At 47.7% G+C, this 23,090-nt stretch overlaps 2 protein-coding genes and 1 long non-coding RNA gene across 4 annotated transcripts in view; 1 reads left to right on the top strand and 2 right to left on the bottom strand.

The window, feature by feature from the left end:
- The window catches only part of AKTIP (AKT interacting protein), a 52,036-nt gene extending 33,817 nt beyond the window's left edge, over window positions 1-18,219 (bottom strand). For both annotated transcript variants that reach the window (XM_021093426.2, XM_084958467.1), the window contains exon 1: window positions 18,130-18,219. The gene's annotated coding sequence lies outside the window, so the exon portion shown is untranslated. The remainder of the gene's footprint in view (window positions 1-18,129) is intronic.
- Window positions 1-23,090, bottom strand: part of RPGRIP1L (RPGRIP1 like) — a 343,331-nt gene that overhangs the window by 184,273 nt on the left and 135,968 nt on the right. The gene's annotated exons all lie outside the window — the stretch shown is intronic.
- Window positions 19,058-21,026, top strand: LOC110260953 (uncharacterized). The gene is made up of 2 exons (XR_002344597.2): window positions 19,058-19,298; window positions 20,735-21,026. It is a non-coding gene; the product is annotated as an uncharacterized LOC110260953 (long non-coding RNA).

The raw sequence follows: 23,090 nt of genomic DNA, 5'->3' as shown, positions 1-23,090 counted from the left end.
AGAGTCATTTCAGAATGTTAAGGATGGCGGGACCTCGGAAAATCGCTAACACTTTTCACCCCCTCCTGAAATTAGACATGGAACCGGCATGGAGATGAAAGAGAAAGGCGCCTCCTGTCCCCACGCGTGACATTCCAGGCACAGAGGCCGTCGGCTGATATTCAGAGGAGCGTCTGATGGGGTCCAGGAGCAGAGGGGAGGGGAGGCAGCAGCCCACCCGGTGCTCCCTGAACCCCTGTGTATGCACGTGGCGGGAGAGCGGTTCCCACAGAGAGTCTGAGGGGGCTGCACTGCTGCTCTGCACGTGCTCCACACCGCAGTCCAAGAGGAGTGGCTTTTGACCTTGGAATGAATCAGCCTCCCCGAAATGATGAGATCCACCCTTGAAATAAAATGAAGACCTCAGGCAATGGTACGCACCTTTGCAAAAAGGAGGGGACAGGACGAGGAAGTGCAAGGGAGTGACAGGAGGGTGGCCCTACTAGTGAAGGTGGCATAGACGGGGTAGGGGGCTGGATTTCAAGGACTCCCAAAGGCGTGTCCTCCCCCATCCCCTCAGCAGCCAGAATACTCTTGACTTGAATCAAAGCATCTTGCTCTCCTGCTGAGCCAATCATGTGCTGGAGCGCCCTCTTTCCAGCTATGTTTTATGAAATACTCTTTAATGTGTAAAAAGGAGAATACTTTCAATAAAATGAGTCCTGAGATGCAAAGGACCATCATTTTCACCCGGTGGACGGTCTTTCGTGAACACGGCTCTTTCCGGGCCCAGGTTCAGGGACCTCACTTTAGTAGCTTGGAATCGGTCACCATGGGAGTATTTCTACCACTGAAATCTGCCCGCACAAGGGAATGTACACATATCATATGACTGGGTCACTTTGCCGGGCAGCAGAAATTGGCACAACACCGTAAATCAACTATAGTCTAATAAAAATTGTTTTAAATCTGCCAGCACCATCGATCAGCCCCCAGCCCCAGCGGATGGCTGCATGTGCCCCAGCACACCATTGCTACAAAGCTTCTGACACTTTACACCGCAACCAGAGGCAATCCTGCCCACCGTCAAGTGCCAATTCTCCCCGTTGCGCCTGCTCTGCGCCAGCCCACGGGCCTGACACCTACTCCTTGGATGTTTTCTGGACAGCCTGTCCCTTCCGCCTGGAAAGTCCTTTCCCAGATGCTTCTCCTTCAGGCCTTCACGAAATGCGTCTCCGACCTCAGCTTCATCACGCAGCTACAGCATCCTACTTTGCTTGCTTTGCAGGATCCACCAGCCCCCTGAAATCCTCATGTGTTTGCTTAGTCATCATCCGGGCCCCTGCGAGGACGTAAGCTTCCCTGAGTGTGGCCAAGGCTCTCATTTCCTCAGAGTCCAGCCCAGTGCCTGGTACATTCCAGGCTCTCCATCAGCAGCTGAGTTGAATAAATGAATGACCAGGAGAGAGCCTCAGATACTACCATCAATCAGATACTTTTTTCTTTCTTTTTTTTTTTTTGCTAAGTATGGCTCCTCTGTTTTTGTTTCAAAAGTAAATAATTTCAGGATGATCCCTCTTCCAGGCACTAAAACCTTGGAGGGAAGACGTTTCTCAATTGATACCCTCCTGGGCAAAGGGGCCCAAGGAGAGCCTGGCCCATCCAAAGAGGCCAAGCAAAGAAACGAAAACCAGGTACAGACATTGCTCATGTAATTTTTCTACTGAGTGACATTTCTGGCTGCTATGTTGAGAGCTATGAGTAATCTTGCTTGTAATAAGAGCAATATAAACAGAAACTCTGTTTTTAAAACTCTGAGATTGAAAAAGATTGAATAATTTAGGGACATACTGTGTCCAAACAGACACTTTCAGAGTTTTTGTCATGGTTCAGCGGTCATGAACCTGACTAGCATCCATGAGGACGCAGGTTCAATCCTTGGCCTTGCTCAGTGGGTTAAGGATCTGGTGTTGCCATGAGCTGTGGTGCAGGTCACAGATGTGGTTCGGATCTGATGTGGCTGTGGCAGAGGCTGTCAGCTGGAGCCCCGCTTCAACCCCTAGGCTGGGACCTTCCATATGCCACAAGTGCAGCCCTAAAAAGGCAAAAAAGAAGAGGAAGAAGAAGAAATCAGGGACCTGGTTGACTCTGAGTGAGGAGTCAAGAAGCCGAGGGACAACGGTAAGAGGATGACTTTTCTCTATGCTTTTTCCCATGCAAAAAATTTTAAGTTTAAGCTCTAGATTCGGCACCACTGTCGTTAAGAGGTAGAAAATTTTGTACTTCAGTCATGTTAATAAGTTGGCAGGACTTCTCCCCTGCTTTTCTCCCTGTGCAAGATAAGCCAGATGGGGAACAATGTCTAACCCCGGTGGCCTCCAATCTGCTACCGTCTTCACCGCAAGTCCCTGGCCTCAGGCCCAGGACCTCCTCTCTTTTGACACTCACTGGATGACCACATCCAGTGGAGACACTGATGGAACCAGCCTGGACCTCTCGCTTGGGCTCCAGACTCCTGCCACCAACTTCCTGCTCCATAGCTTTACCCAGAAGCATCATCTCACCTGCTGTGACACACGGAGTCCTCCACGGGCTTCCGTGTTACAAGCGGTCGGAACTTTGGAGTCACCCTTCCTCTCACCTGTCAGCAAACCTGGGTCACTCCTGCTTCAACCATACCCTAAACCCAACTGATGGCTTCTCAGCTTCATCAACCTGGTCCATCCTCATCGATGTCACACGGGCCTCACCCGTGCTGTTGGCCAAGCCTTCTAATGGGTCTCTCCCTGTTGGCCCTGCAAACACAGCCAACGTGACTCTGCTAAAACCTAACAGAGCACGTCACTCCTCTGCCCCAAACTCTCAGCACTTTCTCATCTCAGAGTAAAAGCCAAAGTCCTTGCAGGGTCCCTTAGGGGGGACCATCTCCTGTCCCCGTCCCATCACTGTGGCCTCACGTCCTACCATTCTCCCCTTCACCTGGGCTGCTCCAGCCACAGCAAGCCTCCTCATGCATCCTCAAAGACGCCAAGCATGGGGCCATTGCACTTGCCCTTCCCTCTGCCTGGAAAGATCTTCTGTGGCTCGACACAGAAGCCACAGAGCCATCGGTGTGGCTCAACTCTCTTCCTTCAGGGCTCTAGGCAAACACCACCTCCTTGGTGACCTCCACCACCACCATCACGCTCTGTGCGATCGCAGCCCTTCCTTCCCCACCGCCACCAACACCCTCCCTTCCCCTGCTTGGCCATCACCCTTCTCACCATCTAATAAACCACGGGTTTCACTTATCTGTCTTGCATATTCTCTCTTTCCTCCTCTTGAATGTCACTCCATGAGGGCAGGGGATTTTTGTTTTCTTCATTGCTCTGTCTTCAGAATTCAGAACAGGGCCTGATACATAATAGATGCTCAATAAATGTTTATTTTAGGGCCACACCTGTGGCATATGGAGGTTCCCGGGCTAGGGGCCGAATTGGAGCTGCAGCTGCCAGCCTATACCACAGCCATAGCAACGTGGGATCCGAGCCACATCTGTGGCCTATACCACAGTTCACGGCAACACCGGATCCTTAACCCACTGAGCGAGGTCAGGGAGTGAACCCACATCCTCATGGATACTAGTCAGATTCCTAACCCACTGCACCACAATAGGAACTCCAATAAGTATTTATTGAATGAGTTAATTACCCACTTGGCTGGCTATCTGGGTAGTGATTGATGACCTCCTTGAGTTTGTGTCATGTTGTGGAAAGGCAGAATTCCCAGTGGCCACCTTGATGGACATAAGTTGAATCCCAGCTTATCAAGCCATTCACCTGTATAGCACCTGCGCCACCAACTCTGCCCTGACCACACTCAGCAGGTGCAGTCCTGTGTGTTCCTAATACCTGCTCTTTCTCTGGTGCTACCTTAAGGTTATCGTAGAGCATGGGCCAGAAATCCAGAAACTGGACAGGACCCAGAATTGAGGGACGTGGTCTGGTTGAGACAACCCAGCTCAGCAGGGTTGCAATCTCCTGGGTCTATTTCTTTCTTTCTTTTTCTGGTTTCTTTGGAGCCCCATCTGCAGCATATGAAAGTTCCCAAGCTAGGGATCGAATTGGAGCTAGAACTGCTGGCCTACGCCACAACCTCAGTGACATGGGACCTGAACCACATCTACAACCTACACTACAGCTCATGGCCACGCCAGATCCTTAACCCACTGAGCGAGGGATCGAACCAGAGTCCTCATGGATACTAGTCAGGTTCATTAGTGCTGAGCCACAGTGGGAACTCCCTCCTGGGTCTATTTCTAAGCACCAACACTTTTTTTTTTTTTTTTTTGCGCCATTTCTTGGGCCGCTCCTGTGGCATATGTAGGTTCCCAGGCTAGAGGTCAAATCAGAGCTGTAGCCGCCCAGCCTACACCAGAGCCACAGCAATGCAGGATCCGAGCTGTGTCTGCGACCTACACCATAGCTCATGGCAATGCCGGATCCTTAACCCACTGAGCAAGGCCAGGGATCAAACCCGCAACCTCATGGTTCCTAGTTGGATTTGTTAACCACTGAGCCACGACGGGAATTCCCCAAGCACCAACACTTTTTAACAAAGGACAGAGAAAGCCTGTTGGAGTCCCAGGCCTCAACTGTGAGCCCTCGAGTGCTATCGACCCGGGTGATGGCAGGTGTCTTTGGGGCTGGTCTACAACTGGCTTCCTTGAATGCTGAGCCTTCTTAGCAACATGGTGAGAAGACTCGGGCTGCAGAGCTGCTGCTGGCAGCTGCCTGTTTCTCCCTGCACTGGCTCGCCCTCGGGGTCTCCTCCTGGCAAAGCCCCTTCTTTTGCCCCTCTGTGGGCTAGATGTGGTACTTCCAGAGCCTTCATCACAGCCATCAGGGCATCTTCATTTTATCAGCAGGACAAACATGATACGTACCCCAGATGATGTCTTCACAGACATTTAATGAGCAGATTCATGTAAAACACCAACCACGGGGGCTTAAGAAGTTCTTGCCCTTGCAAGGCTGCTGTGGGCAGTTTCTCCTCACTTAGATGTTATACTGGACGTGAGTGCGTGCAAAGGGGCAAGTGGTCCCCGGGATGACAGCTGCCTACGTGACCAGGCTCTAGCAAAGTCGGCAAGATAAAGCGCCCAATGCTTGCTTGTGTTCCATGAAAAAACTGTGTCCTTTGTGGGACTACCAAAGCATAAGCACGCACAACTTTAAAACAGTGCAGAGCCCTGCCCCCTGGCGGGTGGAGGGGGAGTTACACGGCACCTCCCAGCCCAACATCAAGTCACTTTCTGGCTTCAGCAGGGGGCGTCCTCGCTGCGAGCCTACCTCGGCTGGCCACCAGGGTCCCCACTGCCTCTCTCCAGCAAGAGGCACCAGCTCAGGGCAGGTGTCCAGGGGAGTCCAAGGGCAGCTCTGGGCTCTGTGCTCTGCATGCCCAACTGGGTGTCCGGCCGCCACTGGGTACTGAGTCCTAAGGCTGTGTGCTTCCCTTTCCACCAAAATAATCACCGGGAGCCCCTTTGATTTGCAAGGAAACCGGGTCTTCTTAATGCACTTGCTGTCAGGCCGGCCCTTTGAACAAGCTCACTCCATAATTTAGAGTTTGAATCTCGTTTTAAATGGCAGTTAAAAATTGTATGTGGCAGTTCACAATGAAATTTAGCTTGACAGCTTGGACATAAAACTAAAAATAAATGACTTCACATCCAAATAATAAGTAATAACAATGTTAGGCTGCATAAGAATAGCAGGGCTGGATTCAAATACAATATTAATTTTAGGAATATGAGTGACTGGGGAGAGACAGAGGCAAAGAAACAAATCCTTCATATAGCAATCGTCTCCTCTTATCCCCCAGGCAACTGGCTGCCTTTCACCTCCGCGGCTCAGCAATTATGTGCTGTAATGGAGGCAGCACAAATAAGCAGAAAGATTTTATTAAACCAAATGAGCAAATCATCTGCGTATTATTGCGATTTGATTGACACTGACAAGTGTCGAGCAGACGCGGATGTGAATATGATAAAGAAGCTTGCAGGAAAGCTCTTGATAATGTTACTCTTGATAAAGTTGCCCGGCCACCCTCTCTAGGTAAATAAAGGGGAGAAGGAGATGACGCATATTAATTCAGCCCGTTTGCAGCCTACCGGAGGACGAGAGGGGGGGAAAAAGTTGCGACGGGTTCAGCGTATGGCATTTTATATGAATACCAAAATTGCATTCATGATTCGCATAGACTTTACGATAATATATTAATATTAAAACTAAAGGTCATTCCACATAACAGTTAAGCTGCCTGAGCTTCAACCTTTATACCAATAACAGACTCTGGAAAGTAAGAGAGAGAGATTTGAATACTCCAGAAATTTTTTTTTTTTTTTTTTTTTTTTTTGGTGGAAAGATTGCTGGCTGACGTTAGCTCAGGTGGCCCCTCACCCACCTGCCTTCTCTGGGGACAATTAAAGGGCTACCTGGAGGATGGCTGCATCTGAGACAGCTGGGGCTGCCAGGGAGGAGAGGTGATTAATTGCCACAGGCCTTCGGGCCCTCGCACACGGCTGCGTTTCACTAATGATTCCCTTCTGAGCTGCCTGCGCGCGCTGCCACCGACCCGGCTCCACAGAGTCAGCACAAAACTTTCCTCAGCTGCTCTGCTCGGGGCGCTCGGAGCAAAGGGCCCTGCACCAGGCAGGTTCTGTCGAGGACGATTTATGGGAGACCTGCCTGGAGGCAGGGGGCTGGCTGCGATGACCTCTGGAGCGCCCTCCAGGGGGTGACGTGCTCCGATTCTGTCCGCCAGGCTGGCTCCCTCTGGAGCATCCTGGCCTGCCTGGGTGGCTGGGTGCAGGGGCGGACATCTGCTCAAAATTGAGAGGCTGTCCACACCGCGGAGAGGGCCATTTCCACAGAGAGAGCTAAGCCAGTGTCCAGAAAAGGACGTGTTTGTTGCTGGAAAGTTTGGCTGGCCCCCGGTCACAGGGGCAGAGGCACAGGTCCTGGGGACAGAGAACCTGATGTCCCAGAGACCTGACCTCCTCGGCAGCCTGAAATCAGCCACCCGTGGAGCGTTGCCACCATGGCAGTTGGCAAACGCTATCAACCAGGGCTCTCCCTCTACCAGCCAGTTTGTAAACATTTTAGCAGCGATCCGCTGGCTGACTCAGGGCAACACATGGGGAGACTTCCCTTCCCACCAGTAGCTGGGTTGTTTCTATGTTTACTGGCTCCTACCAGCATAGGACATGTTTCCTTTTCTCATTTTTTTTTTTTTTTGGCGGCATGCAGAAGTTCCCGGGCCAGGGGTGGAACCCACACCACGGAGGTGACAATGCCAAATCCTTAATCCACTGAGTCACCAGGGAACATTCTAATATAGTTTTAAAACATTTATTTTTATTGTAGTATGCCTCCAAAAATTTATTTTTACTGTCATGTGCTTTATAACATTATATAAGTTATAGGTATACAATATAGCGATTCACATTTTTTAAAGGCTACTCCATTTATAGTTATTATAAATATCTGCTGTATGTCCCATGTTGTACAATATATTTTTGTAGCTTATTTTATACATAATGCTGTGTACCTCTTACTCCCCTACGTCTGCACTGCCCTCTCCCTCCTCCTCACTGGTAACCACCGGTTTATTCTCCGTATCTGTGAGTCTGCTTCTTTCTTGTTATATTCGCCAGTTTTTTGTATTTTTTAGATTCCACATATAAGTGGGATCATCCAGTATTTGTCTTTCTCCAAATTATTTCACTTAGCAAAACACCCTCCAAGTCCATCCATGTTGCTGCCAATGGCAAAATTTCTTTCTTTTTTTTATGGCCGAGTGGTAAAACATAGTATCTCTTATGTAGAAGATATCTAGCCTTGGGGAAACCCCACTTGGTGCAAAGCCAGAGAGGGGACAAGGCTAGATTAAGCCCCACCTCACATGATGATTTGAAAAACCTCTCGAGGTACTTTTCTGCCTGTTTTGTTTTTTTGTCTTTTTAGGGCCGGCATATGGAAACTCTCAGGCTAGGGGTGGAATCAGAGCTGCAGCCGACAGCCTACCCCACAGCCACAGCAACACCAGACCTGAGCTGCATCTGCGACCTAAACCAAAGTTCACGGTAACGCTGGATCCTTAACCTATTGAGTGAGGCCAGTGATCGAACCTGCATCCTCATGGATACTACTCAGATTCTTAACCCACTGGGCCACAATAGCAACTCTGAGTTTCTCCCTGTTTTGAGAACAGAATTTGGGCCTCTGACCTCTTCTTCCTCCCCTTGCCCAGCTGGTCCTCTCCCAGGTCGGTGTCCTGAGTGCCTCCATCTCGAGGAAGCTGCTCCTGCTCACCCATCTGGCATTTTATTTTTTATTTTTATTTTTGCTTTTTTAGGGCCACACCCATGGCATGCAGAAGTTCCCAGGCTTGGGGTTGAATCAGAGCTAGAGCTGCCGGCCTATACCACAACAACGCCAGATCCTTAACCCACTGAACGAGGCCAGGGATAGAGCCCGAGTCGGGCTCATTAATTGCTGAGACATGAAGGGAACTCCCCACCTGGCATTTTAAAGTGTTGGGACTGGAGCTCTGGTTCCCCTAGGCCTGATCAGTCTCCCCCCCACACCCTCATCTTGGGAAGGTAGAACCAGCCTCCCACCCTCAACCCGAGGGCCTCTCAGCTTCTGCTGTGGCACCTACTTGTCCCTCCTGGATGAGGGACGCTCCTGGTGCATCCACACGGGGTGGGGATGGAAGAGAAGGTAGCTCCAGGAGCTCCCGCCATGGCTCAGTGGTAACAAACCCGATTAGTATCCATGAGGATGGGGGTTCGATCCCTGGCCTTGATCAGTGGGTTAAAGCTCCAGCATTGCCTTGAGCTGAGGTGTAGGTTGTAGACATGGCTTGGAGCTCATGTTGCTGTGGCTGTGCCCTAGGCTGGCAGCTACAGCTCCAATTCGACCCCTAGCCTGGAACTTCCATATGCTACAGGTGTGGCCCTCCCCCCACCCCTAAAAAAAAAAAAAAAAAAAGTAGCTCCGGGAAGCTGTAGTCCTCTGCCCAACCACACACCACCTGCCTCCCCTTGCTGTGGCCTCATCTGGTTTGATACAGAGGCAGGGAGATGGGGGGGATTTCCAGGGTCTTAAGGGGACTTGGGGGAGAAATACCACCCCCCCTCTTTCCCCTTTCTAGGCCAAAGTATGCAGCAGAGACGGAAGGACACACATCAGACTGCTTGTCTCCTGCCTCTGTCTCTCCTGCGCAGTGGTTAACGAATCTGACTAGGAACCATGAGGTTGCGGGTTCGATCCCTGCCCTTGCTCAGTGGGTTAATGATCCGGCGTCGCCGTGAGCTGTGGTGTAGGTTGCAGACGCGGCTTGGATCCTGTGTTGCTGTGGCTCTGGCGTAGGGCAGTGGCTACAGCTCCGATTGGACCCCTAGCCTGGGAACTTCCACATGCCGCAGGAGCGGCCCAAAGAAATAGCAAAAAGACAAAAAAAAAACAAAAAAAAAAACAAAAACCTTCCTTCTTCTGCACCTGCCAAGGTCAATGCCTCCCCCTCTGTGTTCTTCAAATGCTGAGTCATGACCCATCGATGGGGGATGAAACAAAGTTGAGTGGGTCGTGACCAGCATCAATCCAAAAACAAAAGCAGGGATTTCCCTTGTGACACAGTGGGTTAAGGATCTGGTGTTGTCACTGCAGCAGCTCAGGTCGTTGCTGTGGTGTGAGTCTGATCTCTGGCCCAGGAACATCCATAGGCCAAAAAAAAGCAAAGAGAATTTTGAAAGTGAGAAAATACCAAGGCAAAAAGTTGTTCTGTAATTTTTTTTTTTTTTTTTTGCTTTTTAGGGCCACACCCTCAGCATATGGAAGTTCCCAGGCTAAGGGTCAAATTGGAGCTACAGCTGCAAGCCTACACCACAGCAGCACAGGATCCAAGCCATCTCTGTGACCTACATCACAGCTCATGGCAACACTGGATCCTTAACCCACTGAATGAAGCCAGGGATTGAACCCGAATCTTCATGGATCCACTGCACAACGATGGGCGCATCCTGAAATTTTTTTTAATTGTCTTTTCAGGGCCGCACCCTCAGCATAGGGAGGTTCAGGCTAAGGGTCTAATCGGAGCTACAGCTGCCAGCCTATGCCACAGCCACGCCAGATCCGAGCCACGTCTGTGACCCACACCACTGCTCATGGCAACACCAGATCCTTAATCCACTGAATGAGGCCAGGGATGGAACCCGTGTCCTTAAGGATTCTAGTCAGATTTGCTTCCACTGCACCACAACAGGAACTTCCTGAAATTTGTTTTGATTATATACACACATGTGCACGTGTGTGTGTTCTGGTTAAAACGTAAAATGTCACGGAAGAGCATGTCGGGAGCCCCAGTTCTGCCCTCTGTTCCTCTGTCCTGGAGCAACAGGCCACACATGCCAAGGACCACAGGCGTCCTTTCTGCCCTGGGAGATCGCCAGGCATTTCCACTTCCAAACTTGCCTCCGGACACGCTAACTGAGGAATAAAGAGAGCCCAGAAAATCTTCCCAAGCCAAGTCTGGCTGGCCAGGCAAAACCATGTCTGCATGTCAAACCCTGCACATAACTCTCTCGCATTCCTTCCAGAAGCAGCTGGGTCCTCTCCTCTCTCCCTAAGATTGATGCTTGTAGCCTGCTAGGAAGAAAATCACATTCGGACGAGCCAAAGAAGTGGTTCGTATTTCTAAAGGCACTTCTGTCACCTGCCAATTGTCAAAGAGGCTGCTTTTTGGCCGAGTCCCCCCATCTAAGCCCTCCCCTCACTTAGCCAGCCGCCTGCAGGTAGCGATGGGCCTGAGCTACACACTTTAAGAGTTACCCAGAGCTGAAGCAATCTGCTTGGTGATACATCCTGGTTCCCGATGCCAAGGGAGCCACGTTTGGCTTTGATGAGCAAGTCCATGTGAGATTATAGAAAAGCCAAACCAAGTCAAAGGCGTGGCGGTGCCTTCCTCTGAGACTAGGCGGGGGCTACCCCTGCCTTTGCTGTAGACTCAGCTCCAAGAGAGCAGAGGACCTACCTGCTGTACCCAAGGCTGGTCCCAGGTCCTAGCAGAGTGTCCAGGGCACAAGGCAGGCCCTTGATAAAACTGTATACAGTAAGTGAGTATGGATTTATGTGAGAGAAATGCCAAACTTCCTTATTTCTTCTAGTGTTTCTTTTACAAATATCTATATTTAAATATTGAAGTATATAGTTGATTTACAACGTTGCATTAACTTATGCTGTACAGCAAAGTGCTTCAATTAAACATATATTGTTTTTCATATTCTTTTCCATTATGGAATATCACAGGATATTGGATATAGTTCCCTGTGCTCGACAGACTTTGTTGTTGATCCGATCGATATAGCATAGTTTGCCTCTGCTAATCCCAACACATTTCCAGCACTGGCTCCAGGGAGTATTGTTAGTGGGCTAATCTGACCACGTCACCTCACTGTATTAAGTCAAAAACACTTTTTGTTATGTCCTTGGGTGGATTTTCTAATCAGGCAGAAGCCTCCGAGACAAATTAAGTGCTTTCTGGTTTGTCTATTAACCTTTTTAATAAAACATTATCACTCTTATATGTTGTTGTTCTAGAAGAGTCTATTTTTATTTCTTTTACAGCCCCACCCTTGGGCCATGGAAGTTCTCAGGCTGGGGGTCAAATTGGAGCTGCAACTGCGGGCATGCACCACAGCAATGCGGGATCCCAGCTGTGTCTTTCAACCTGCACCATAGCTCACAGCAATGGGGGCCAGGGATTGAACCCTCATCCTCATGGATAGTAGTTCTTAACCCACAGAGCCAAAATGAGAACTCCCCAAGAGTCTATTTTAAGAGCTCATTTAAAATAAATGTTTAGGGGAGTTCCCGTCGTGGCGCAGTGGTTAACGAATCCGACTAGGAACCATGAGGTTGCGGGTTCGGTCCCTGCCCTTGCTCAGTGGGTTAACGATCCGGCGTTGCCGTGAGCTGTGGTGTAGGTTGCAGACGCGGCTTGGATCCCGCGTTGCTGTGGCTCTGGCGTAGGCTGGTGGCTACAGCTCCGATTTGACCCCTAGCCTGGGAACCTCCATATGCCGCGGGAGCGGCCCAAGAAATAGCAACAACATCAACAACAAAAAAAAGACAAAAGACAAAAAAATAAATAAATAAAATAAAATAAAATAAATGTTTAGCTCACAGGGCAAGACACCAGAGTATGACTTTTCATTCTGCGTCTTTATACACATACCAGTACTGCTAGTAAAAGTGAGATCCACACCCATCATATTTTATGCCCTTCTCTTCATAAATACACACACTGATAACACCATTCCTCATTTCACTTTGACTAGTGGTTTGAGGGAAAAACAAGGTCATCTATTTTGGGGGATAATAGATCTTTAAATTCTGAGACATTCCAAAAGATGAAATCAGTCAGCTCTATCTTAGATGTTAACTGCTATTTCCCTGTGTTCTTCTGTTAACAGAACTGGAACCCAACCCTAAGGATATTTAATGTCTATAAAATATATGTACACTAATTTCTGTTTTCTTTCCGGCCCACAGTAACCAAAATTTTATTTGGAATGAGCAGAATTTTCCCAAGGTACTGTTTTCAACACTATTTCCCCATGGCCAACACACAGAAAATTTTGTAACCTGGCACTCAAGCTTTATCTAAGTTAAACATGTAAGACTCTCCCAATCTTATTTACTCATTCAATCATTTCTTAAGAAAACACCTCAAGGAGTTCCCGTCATGGCTCAGTGGTTAACAAACTGACTAGCATCCATGCAGATGCAGGTTCAATCCCTGGCCTCGCTCAGTGGGTTAAGGATCCCGCATTGCTGTGGCTGTGGTGTAGGTCACAGACTCGGCTGTCATCTGGTGTTGCTATGGCTGTGGTGTAAGCCAGCAGCTACAGCTCCGATTGGACCCCTTGCCTGGGAATCTCCATATGCTGTGGGTGCAGCTCTAAAAAGACAACATAAAGAAAAAAAAGAAAATACCTCAAAAGTACCAGAATATGTGCTAAGACTTTGGCAAGACAGACAAAGCCTTTCTCCTCCTAGAATCTACATTCCAGTAGAGGAAAGAAAAAAGTAAACAAATAATTATTGCTCCCAAATAGGGAAAAACTCACGTGTTCCTCAAAAATAAACTGCAGCACATCCATTTAAAACCACGCTATTCAGCAATAAAAAGGATTAGACGGCCAATCCATGCAACAAGACAGGTGCACTTCAGATGCACCATGCTGAGTGTATTCATTACCACTGCTGTGTAACAAATCATCCCCAAATTCAGCAGGGGCAGAGAAGTATAATCTTACCACATTCAGAAAGGAAAATTGGAAATATTGAATGAGTGGGACAACAGCCCGTAGCAGAAGTTGCAACTATGTTATTTCACCTCAAGAGAAAAAGAGAAAGTTCTACCATTCTTCACAAGTAGGCTTCTCCTGTGGCTGTTTGCAAAACAGCAGAGACAGAGTCAGGTAATGCATGGTTCTTGATAGTCATGTTACTGTAAGCAACGTGTACTATTTTGTCGGGTCAGCTGGGAAAAGACCATCCTATGAACTGACATAGCTGTGATCCACCTGAGACAGTATGTGGCTGACATGACCCGTGGCAGCAGGGACATAGCCCAGTGCTGGTTCCACACTGACATCTGCGGGACTGTTGACCCTCAAGGCTTCAGAGCCTCAGGTTCCTTCCCTTTCAAAGTTGTGTCCAGGACCCACTCTCTAAGGCTCCTTCCTTCCGTAAATTATTAGCCATCATTTTGTGATTTAATGACACGCACACGCTGCTTCACATGTGATGCTCTCTCCCACGTTCCCAGGCAGAGCTGGGGCCTCCTGCATCCCCTTAGCATATCCATGAGTTTTCCCAGGGCCATTTGGGTACCACCTGCATGATTCCTGCTACATCTGCTGGCCACCTGCTCTACTGTTTAATCTCTTCAGTCAAATGAACTTGCTTCTTAAAAACTTCAATTTGAGTGTGTTTATTTTAAAAGTAAACTTTATGTCACAATAGCAAGTGGGAGGAAAAAAAAATCAGTGAGACTAGTCAAGCAGAAGCCAACTGTAAAATAAATTCAGTGAAGCCAAAGTGAAGTGATCAATTGCAGCTGGAAACTTGGTTCTAAGACCTTTTTTATTTTTATTTTTTAAAGGGGGGAGTCTATGCTCAATTTTTAAAGTGATTGAAGAGTTAAGGACCTATTAGCACCAAACTAAGACATTCACTGTGCTTTATCTAAAAGCTTAAAAGATAATTGAAGGGGAATAAACCTGGCTCTTTGGTGATTTGGTGTTATTTAATGCCCTGTCTGTGTGCCATCTAATACCATTTCCCACTGCATACCAGTATGCCCTCCATCCTTTGGGAAAGGCTGAAATCGGCATGCCTTATTTCAGGGTTGGTTCCCTTGTCCTCCTTGACCAAGCTCCCAGAAACCAGTCAGTTTCCAGTTTATCCATCTCTGCATCCCTAACAAAGACTCCCCCATTGCCTCCTCCCGTGGCCTTATGGCACCTGGCACACACAGGCTAAGCCCCGAGGGGGTGTGAGAATGAGATGCGAGCAGCTGCCACCACCAGCCAGGAGTGGTACTTGAGTCCAGGTTACTGTTGTCACTACTTCAAGAGATTTGTCTGAAATTCTACAGAGGACCAAAGGAGAAGTTGGTCCAAGTTCAGGTCCTGTTTCAAGGTCATATTCAGAGATGTTTTGAGTCTCCTTGTAGATTGAAATTTGTAAAATAGGGAATGGGGGAGTGGGATGGATGGGGAGTTTGGGGTTAGTAGATGCAAACTACTACACCTAGAACGGATAAGCAATGAGGTCCTACTGTATAGCAATTTCTTGTGACAGAATAGGACAGAGATAGGAATTCCCGTCGTGGCTCAGAGGTTAACGAATCCGACTAGGAACCATGAGGTTTCGGGTTTGATCCCTGTCCTCACTCAATGGGTTAAGGATCTGGCGTTGCCGTGAGCTGTGGTGTAGATCACAGAGGCAGCTGATATCCAGCATTGCTGTGGCTGTGGTGTAGGCTGGCGGCTACAGCTCCGACTAGACCCCTAGCCTGGGAACCTCCATATGCTGCGGGTGCGGCCCTAGAAAAGGCAAAAAGACCAAAAAAAAAAAAAAAAAGAATATGACAAAGATAATATGAGAAAAAGAATGTATATATATATATATATATATATTTTGGACTGGATCACTTTTTTCTACAGCAGAAATTAACATCACAAATCAACTATAATTTTTAATTTTTTTTAAAAAAGACAAAACAATAGCTACACAAAGCAGACACTTAAACAGTGAACATTTTGGGGTGGATTTTTTTTTTTTAAATGCAAAGACATAGGGTTTAGGGCTTCCTTTTTTTTTTTTTAATGAAAAATTAGAGCTGAGCCTCCCCTGCAGTGGGTTATCATAGGTTAAGAGGTGCCTTAAAAAGCTTGAGGGGCCACAGGATAACTCGTACAGCTGTGCTCAGAGCCCCACCATTCACCAGAGCCAAGAAATGGAAACAACCCAAATGACCATCAGCTGATGAATGGGCAGAGAAATTGTGGTCTATTCATCTGCTAGAATATTATTTAGCCATTAAAAAGGAACATTCTCCAATGTGGGTGAGCCTTGAAAACATTGCGTTAAATGAAAGAAGGCAGACACAAAAGGTCACATGTGGTATGACTATCTATATGAAATGTCTAGAGGAGACAAATTCATAGAAAGCAGATTAGCAGCTGCCAGGGGTGGGCAGGATAGGATAGGATTGAGGGGTGATGGAGTTTCCTTTTGAGGTGATGATGATATTCTAAAACTGATGTGGCATGTAATATCATAATAAAGCTGTTGCCAAAAAAAAAAAAAAAAAGGCTTGGAGGGAACATAGCTTTGTAAACAAGCCAGGGTGGGGGGGCTGTTGCCTTCTGCTAAGGTTTTCTTAGGGCAGTGGCCCTCAGTCCTGGCTGCCCAAGAGAACCACCAGGGGTAGTGTCTGGAACCACTGAAGCTGGCCCCACCTGTGCTCACATCCAAAGCTCTGGGGGGTGCAGGTGGCCTTCATGGTTTTGAAAGAGCCCCAAGTGATTCTGCGAGGCAGCCGAGGCTGGGAAGACTGGCTCAGGAAAATGGCAAACAAAGAGGTAGATTTAGCCCAATGCATGCCCTTACTCATGGCCAGATTGGCACTCAGTCTGGTCCCACTATCTTCGGACCCTTTGTCCCAGATAACGCCCTGTCTCCACCCCACCCCCCCCAATTCCCTCTTTTCCATTTTGTGATATTTAAAAATGAATCAGCCAGAAGCTACATTCTTGACAGTCATTAGTCATTAGGGAAATACAAATCAAAACCACAATGAGATACCACTTCATACCCATTAAGACGGCTGTTATCAAAAGACGAAAAAATACTGGCGATGAGGTAGAGAAACTAGAACCCTCTGCAGTGTTGGCGGGAATGGAAAATGGTGCACCGTGAAAAACAGTATGGCGGCTCCTCAAAATGTATTAGTCAGAAACAATCTCATTTAATAACACAGAAGCTAAAAAAACTATTCCAACTGATTCAGTTTAACTAACTTTGATTCCTATATAACTTTGATTCATTTAATAACACAGAAGCTAAAAAAACTATTCCAACTGATTCAGTTTAACTAACTTTGATTCCTATATAACCAAGGAATGCAATTCCACTCCTAGATATACATCCAGAAGAACTGAAAAGTTTCTCAGACAAGTCTATGTATACATACGTTCCTAGCAGCATTGTTCACAACGGCCAAGACGTAGAATTGTCCACCAATGAATGAACAAAATGCAGCCTATACATACAATGGAATATGATTCAGTCATAAAAAGGAATGCGATTATGACGCATGCTACACAACATGCCCTGAAGACATTGTGCTAAGTGAAACAAGCCAGAAACAAAAGGAAAATATTGTATGGTTCCACTTTCATGAGCTACTTAGAAGGAGCAACTTCAGAGAGACAGAATGTAGAAGCAGTCACCCAAGGCTGGGGGAAAGGGGGTGGGCCGGGGAGTTATTTTTGATGGATACAGAGTTTCAGTTTGGGAAGATGACAAAGTTCTTGAGATGGATGGTGGTGGGGATGGTTGCACAAAACCCTGAAGGTACACAATGCCATGGAATTACCTACTTTAGTTAAAATGATAACTTTTGTGTTCTTAACAATTAAGAACCAAAAAAAGTCAGTTTCAATGGCAGGCATTGGGAGGTCTTTCCAAACTCCACAGGAAAGAGATCCTTTAGAAGCAGTGGAGGGGAAGAGCAGGCATCGCCCTGGGGTCGAACCCAACGATGAAGAGCTGCCGGCTCCATCTCTCTGCACCTCGGTTCCCTCAGCCACACAAGGAGGATGACAATTAGGGCCACCTGTTTCGGGTGGGGTGGGAGCCGAGGATGAAATAATAGGTAAAGTACTCAGCCCAGTAGCTGGTATACAGTAAGTGCTCAGTGGTAGCACTGGTATCACCATGATCATCATTATTATTATCCAGACCTACTGTGTCTACCTTGACTCTGGGCCGGCAGTAGATAGCCGTGATGGTTGCACAATCTTGTGAATATACGAAAACCCACTAAATTCTACACTGTCAAATGGTGAATTTTTATAGACAATTATATGCGTATAAAATAAAGCAGGGTGCATAATCGCAGAGTAAGGTAGACACACCGTTGAGTGTCGGAAATACATTCCTCCTAAGCAGCAAAATGAGGACCACGTGGCAGAGACGCTGCAGCTGCTCTTTGGAAGAGGCCCCGCCTTGCTGGTATCAGCGACCCGCTGGGGCTGGACCTGGAACCTCAGTCACCTCTGTTCTCTCTGAAGCTGCCACGCCACAGCCTGGGGCGCAGCCTGGTCTGGCTCCTGAGTGGCCCACCGAGTGGGAAGGGTGCAGGCTGGGTCTCCCCAGGGAGACCCACAGGCCCTGCAGAAGAGGCTCGTGCTCAAGTAGACGCAGGTTCACCGACAGCCCAAATCCACCATCCGGACCCCTCCTCTCCACGCGTCACACCTACCGCCTCAAGCGTTCCCGCCGCCCCCTTCCTGGAAGCTCTCCTCACCTTGGTCAAAATCTGCAGAGCAGAAGGATGGAGGAAGACGGCGATAAGCAGCTCTCCCAGCCTTGGTTTACCGCGCTGCAGGTTAACAACAGTGGCCTGGGCAGCCTGACCGGAAGGGGAGGGACGACGTGGATCCCTGGGAGTGGGAGGCGGGCCCCGGGGTAAATGCTCAGTAGTGGCACCTGCTTCCTGATGTTGAGAAGTGGGCAGCACCTGCTGAGGCCACGGGCACTGTCGGGGGTGCGCCTGCGTGGTCAGCCCCTCCACACCTGGCACCTGTTGGGCAGGTAGTTCCTGCCTTGGAGACTCAGCGGCCCCAGCCTGGGATCCAGGAGCCCAGCTGGCGCAGTGGGTGCGAAATCAAGCCCGTGGTAGGATGTGGAAAGAGGGGAGCTGCAAGTAGAGGAAAGATCTCCCGTTTCTAGAAACGCAGACTCTGGGTTTCTAGGAGCCAGCTTGACCAATGTCTTCCTGAGGCAGGAAGGACAATCCTGCCGGGTGGTGATTGTGTGGGCAGGAGGAAACTGGGCAACCCCACCCCGAGTCCCCCCCGCCCCCGGAACAGCTGATGCAAAATGGGCAAACTATAGAAAACAACGCAAATATGTAGGGTCTCCAGAGAGAGGAAGGGAGTGAACAGCCAACAGCCTGTTCAGTCCAGAGGATGATCTGAGGCCCAAAGACAGGAAGGAGGGAATTGTCCAAAATAATAAGTTTGAAATATGCACAGTTTATTGTTTGCCTATCATATCTCAATAAAGCCATTGAACTTTAAAAAGGATTATAAGTCCCCTGAGCTTTGTGTTTATTAGGTCTCATTACCTTCTGGAAACAGGGTGAAAGGGCAGGTGTAAGCTCCGCCTGGACGGCGGAGCCTCAGGGTGTTAGGTGATTGATCTGCTGAAGGTCAAAACGCTGGAGTGGTAGAGCTGGGCCTCTGATTCCAGCTGCTGTGAAGTTTCCACAAATATTTGCGAGCCTTTGGTTGGGTGGATGGTGGGGAGTGCGTTGGGAAAATTGCAGAGGGTTACCATTTGGGATTTGCCCCCCAACTTGCTGTGTCACTGACGGGCTGACCTCTCTTTGGGCTTCGGTTTCCTCATCTGTACCATGGGACCAGAAAAGAGGGGCTCCAAGACCTCTTTTTGATGAAAACCCAGCAAAGACTTGTGAGTAGTTTTTCTAATTTCAAAAGCAACACAGCCTCTCCTCATTTAACTATTGGAAAGAAAGAGCCAGCTGTTTCCCTGGTTAAGTGGCACTCTTTTTCCTCAATATAGTTTAGATTCTGCTCTGAAATCAGCCCCCTACTTCTCTTACCTACGACCCCAAAGTTATGAATTTTCTAATTCTAATATCTTGGCTGTTTAAGTATGAGAGAATCATATGTCTATGAATCAAAGCAGGCTTTTGGTTTTAAGACTAAAAGGTTTGGGTATCTATTTTTTTTTTTTTTAAGAACAATGACGAATATCAGCCCTTAGAAAAATCAGCTCAATTCGAGACCTCCACGGCGTTATTGCCTCCTTTAATATTGCTGACAGTCTCTTGCAAATGTATCACAAGTTGGCATTTATTAGTGCGAGGCACAAGTAAGGGGCATGTTATTTGATTTGAATAACAGCTCGGAGCTACAGTTTGAGTCCAGAAATATATTAGTCAGAAACAATCTCATTTAATAACACAGAAACTAATAAAAGAAAAGTATTCCAACTGATTCAGAATTGAATTTATGAATATTGCTTTAGCAGGATTAATGATCAAAACCCCAACCTGTTTGTCACGTTATAACTGACTTTTCCATTTAAATGCAAAACCAGAAGTCAATGAGTCCGAAGGATTGTATATTGCTTTGAAGAAAACCAGTTCATTTTACATGTAAGCTTCCAAATTGGCAATAAACTTTAATTACAGGGTCAGATAATCAAATTATAATCAAATAGCCTCACATAAAAATCTATGTTTGAAATTAATGAGATACAAGACTGCCACTCGGTATCAATGCACCTCTGTAACTTACTAGCAGACATTTCATTTTCATTTAAAAGTCACCTTAAGGACTTTCTCCTCAATTTTCTCCGGGTAGCTTAATTTGATTTAGAAAACATTTCATTCTTAGACCATACAGTCCTTGGGATTTTCAGACTCATCTCTACATTTTCCCTCCTCCTCTCACCTGGGTGGAATGGGGGGGGGGTCTGTGTTATAACTGACAGTGGGATTTCCAAATTGGTGCCATTGGAAACCTTTCCAGCTGCAGAGTGAGGACATATCTATCTGTGTTGGGAAGAACCTGCCCCCTTGTCATCATCTGACAGAGGCAGCCTCCACCCCATGGGGGTGCTAGGTGGCCCCGGGGAAATTTTGCCAGAGGAAAAAAAATGTGTTTAGCTTTGAAGAACTTAAATATTTTGAAATCAACCAATTCACTGGCAAGTGAATGGCGTTAACAGGTACACCTGCCTCCTTGTCTCATTAGCTCTAAACAAGCAGAATGCAAAGCTGTGCTTTCAATCCTCTGTATTTTATCTTTAAAAGCAGCGGTTTCTTTGTCTTCATCAGTAACAGGAGCTTTTTCTTTTCTTTTCTTTTTTTTTTTGGTCAGAATGATGAAGCGCCAGCTGCTAGGGCTTCCTCTTCCTAGCAGGCAGGCAAGCTGGGACCAAGGAAAAAGAATGATGAGCTGAGAGGCGAGAGAGAGCGATGCAAAAGAGACCAACTTCCATCACCGATGTGTTTGCTCTTTTTAAAAATTAGACTTTTCTCTAAGAAATTTTGAGAAAATTAGACTTTTCTAAAAAGTAGACTTTTCCATATTACACAATAAATGAGGTGCACAGCACCAGACCATGTTGCCAGATAAAAAATAAAGCTTTAGCATAAGTATATCCTAAATATTGCTTGAGTGGTACTTATACTTAAAAAAAAAAAATCATTCCTTGGGAGTTCCTGCTGTGGTGCAACAGAAATGAACCCGACTAGTAGCCATGAGGACTCAGGTTCAATCCCTGGTCTTCCTCAGTGTGTCAAGGATCTGGCGCTGCCACGAGCTGTGGTGTAGGTCGCAGACACAGCTCAGATCTGGCATTGCTGTGGCTGTGGTGTAGGCTGGCAGCTGTAGCTCCGATTTGACCCCCTAGCTTGGGAACTTCCATATGCCTCAGGTTTGGCCCTAAAAAGCAAAAGCAAACAAAAACCAAAAAAAATTCCATGTTTATCTGAAATTCACATTTAACTGGACATCGGCATTTTTATCTGTGAATGCTGGTGATCCTAGCCTGCGATGATAATGATAATAAAGCTTAGCGTCTTCTGAAACATTAAAGGATTTGATAAGAACTGTCCCAATATTTCCCAAACGTGCCCAATCACCCAAGCACAACAATCAGCTGGGAGTTTTTTTTCCTTAAACTACAGTTACCCAGGCCATCCTAGAACTGCTGATTCATCAAGTCCAGGGAGTGTGTATTTCAACAAGTTTCCCAGGTGAGGCTTGGCATCAGACAAGTTTGGGAAACACTGCGAATACCTCTTGGCACAATATCCCTGAGAAGCAGGTGGTGATGGACCATGGGAAATAAGGCAAAATGATTCCCCTTCATTCCCCGCTGGGGAAATGATAGCTCAGAAAAGTGGGGGAGTGCTCAGCTGTCTTCAGAACCTTGAAGCTATTGAAATGCCAGCTTCAACATATTTTATTTCATCGTTGCCTCAAGTACAAAGCCATTTGGCTTAGAGATGGACTGGTAGAAGGTGTGTGACTATATAAGTTAGTTCTATCAGCATAATTACGACCTTTGCTGTTTTGTCTGCTATGCTCAGGAGTCCTGTGAGCTACTTAGGTGTGGATTTTTCATCTGTAATAAGGACACTATCCCCACCTCAAGCCGCCCTAGTGGTTTCACCATTGGGATGAAAAAGAGAGAGTGATTAACTGAAAGCCTATAAGAAGCTCTACCCCTCAGGGCCCGGCCCCCAGGGGGAGGAGGGGTGCACCATGCAGGTGAGCAGCCCTGTCCCCCAGCCACCCCTCCAGCTCCACCACAGGCAAAGGGGACTCATGGAAGAGGCTGGCCAGCACGGCAGGTCAGATGCAACACCATCTCAGAGCCTCACCCTCACTCTCTGCACGATGCACGTGCATCATAGAGAAACTGTGGGCGTTCCCATTGTGGCTCAGTGGTAATGAACCCAACTAGGATCCATGAGGATGTGGGTTCGATCCCTGGCCTTGCTCAGTGGGTTAAGGACCTGGCGTTGCCATGAGCTGTGGTGTAGGTCGCAGACATGGCTCGGATCCTGTGTTGCTGCAGCTCTGATTTGACCTCTGGCCTGGGAACGTCCACATGCCCCACATGCTGCCCTAAAAAAAAGAAACTGTAAAGCTGTCGAGGCGATAAGAACAGTCAATAAAAACAGAAGCGTTTGGGTGACGCCCATGCCACCCTGCTCTGCAGGTCAGGAACTGTGGGTTTGAAAGCAACCATTCACCTTCGCCTCCTGTTCACCAGCAGCATGAATCAACGCAAAAGAGCACCGACCGGTTTCTGCTGCTCCTGGCTCCCCCTTTCCACCTCCCTTTCTGGGTGTCTTCTCACTCACCAACACCCAGGGCAGTCGCATTTTACTTCCAGAGTAAAAAGCACCCTCTTTCGGTCAACATGGAATGACTGGGCCTGCAGTCAGAAAGGTAGGTCTCCCTCCAGCCCATCTCTGGCCACAACCTTGGGCAGCTCTTGTCTCTGCCTCGCCCTCCACTCACGTTACATTTGGTTCTGATGGTCTGGGGTTCCCAGCTTGTTCCCTTTTCTTGGTGACTGAGGTGTCCATTAGGCAGCCCTAAGATCAAAGAACCAAAGTTTAATTTCTCCTTTTCACCTGAGGCCAGTTGTTTCTGTCCCCTATTGTTCCCAAATTAACCCCCAATTAACTTGGGCTGTGGCACTCCCAGCTCCTAAGAG

This window comes from Sus scrofa, chromosome 6, assembly GCF_054392235.1.
Source record: "Sus scrofa isolate SSC_HxYL_T2T_F1_AM1 chromosome 6, Sscrofa_HxYL_maternal_Yorkshire_Landrace_v2.0, whole genome shotgun sequence".
In the NCBI taxonomy this organism is placed as follows: Eukaryota; Metazoa; Chordata; class Mammalia; order Artiodactyla; family Suidae; genus Sus; species Sus scrofa.
This window is presented reverse-complemented; position numbering and strand designations above follow the sequence as displayed.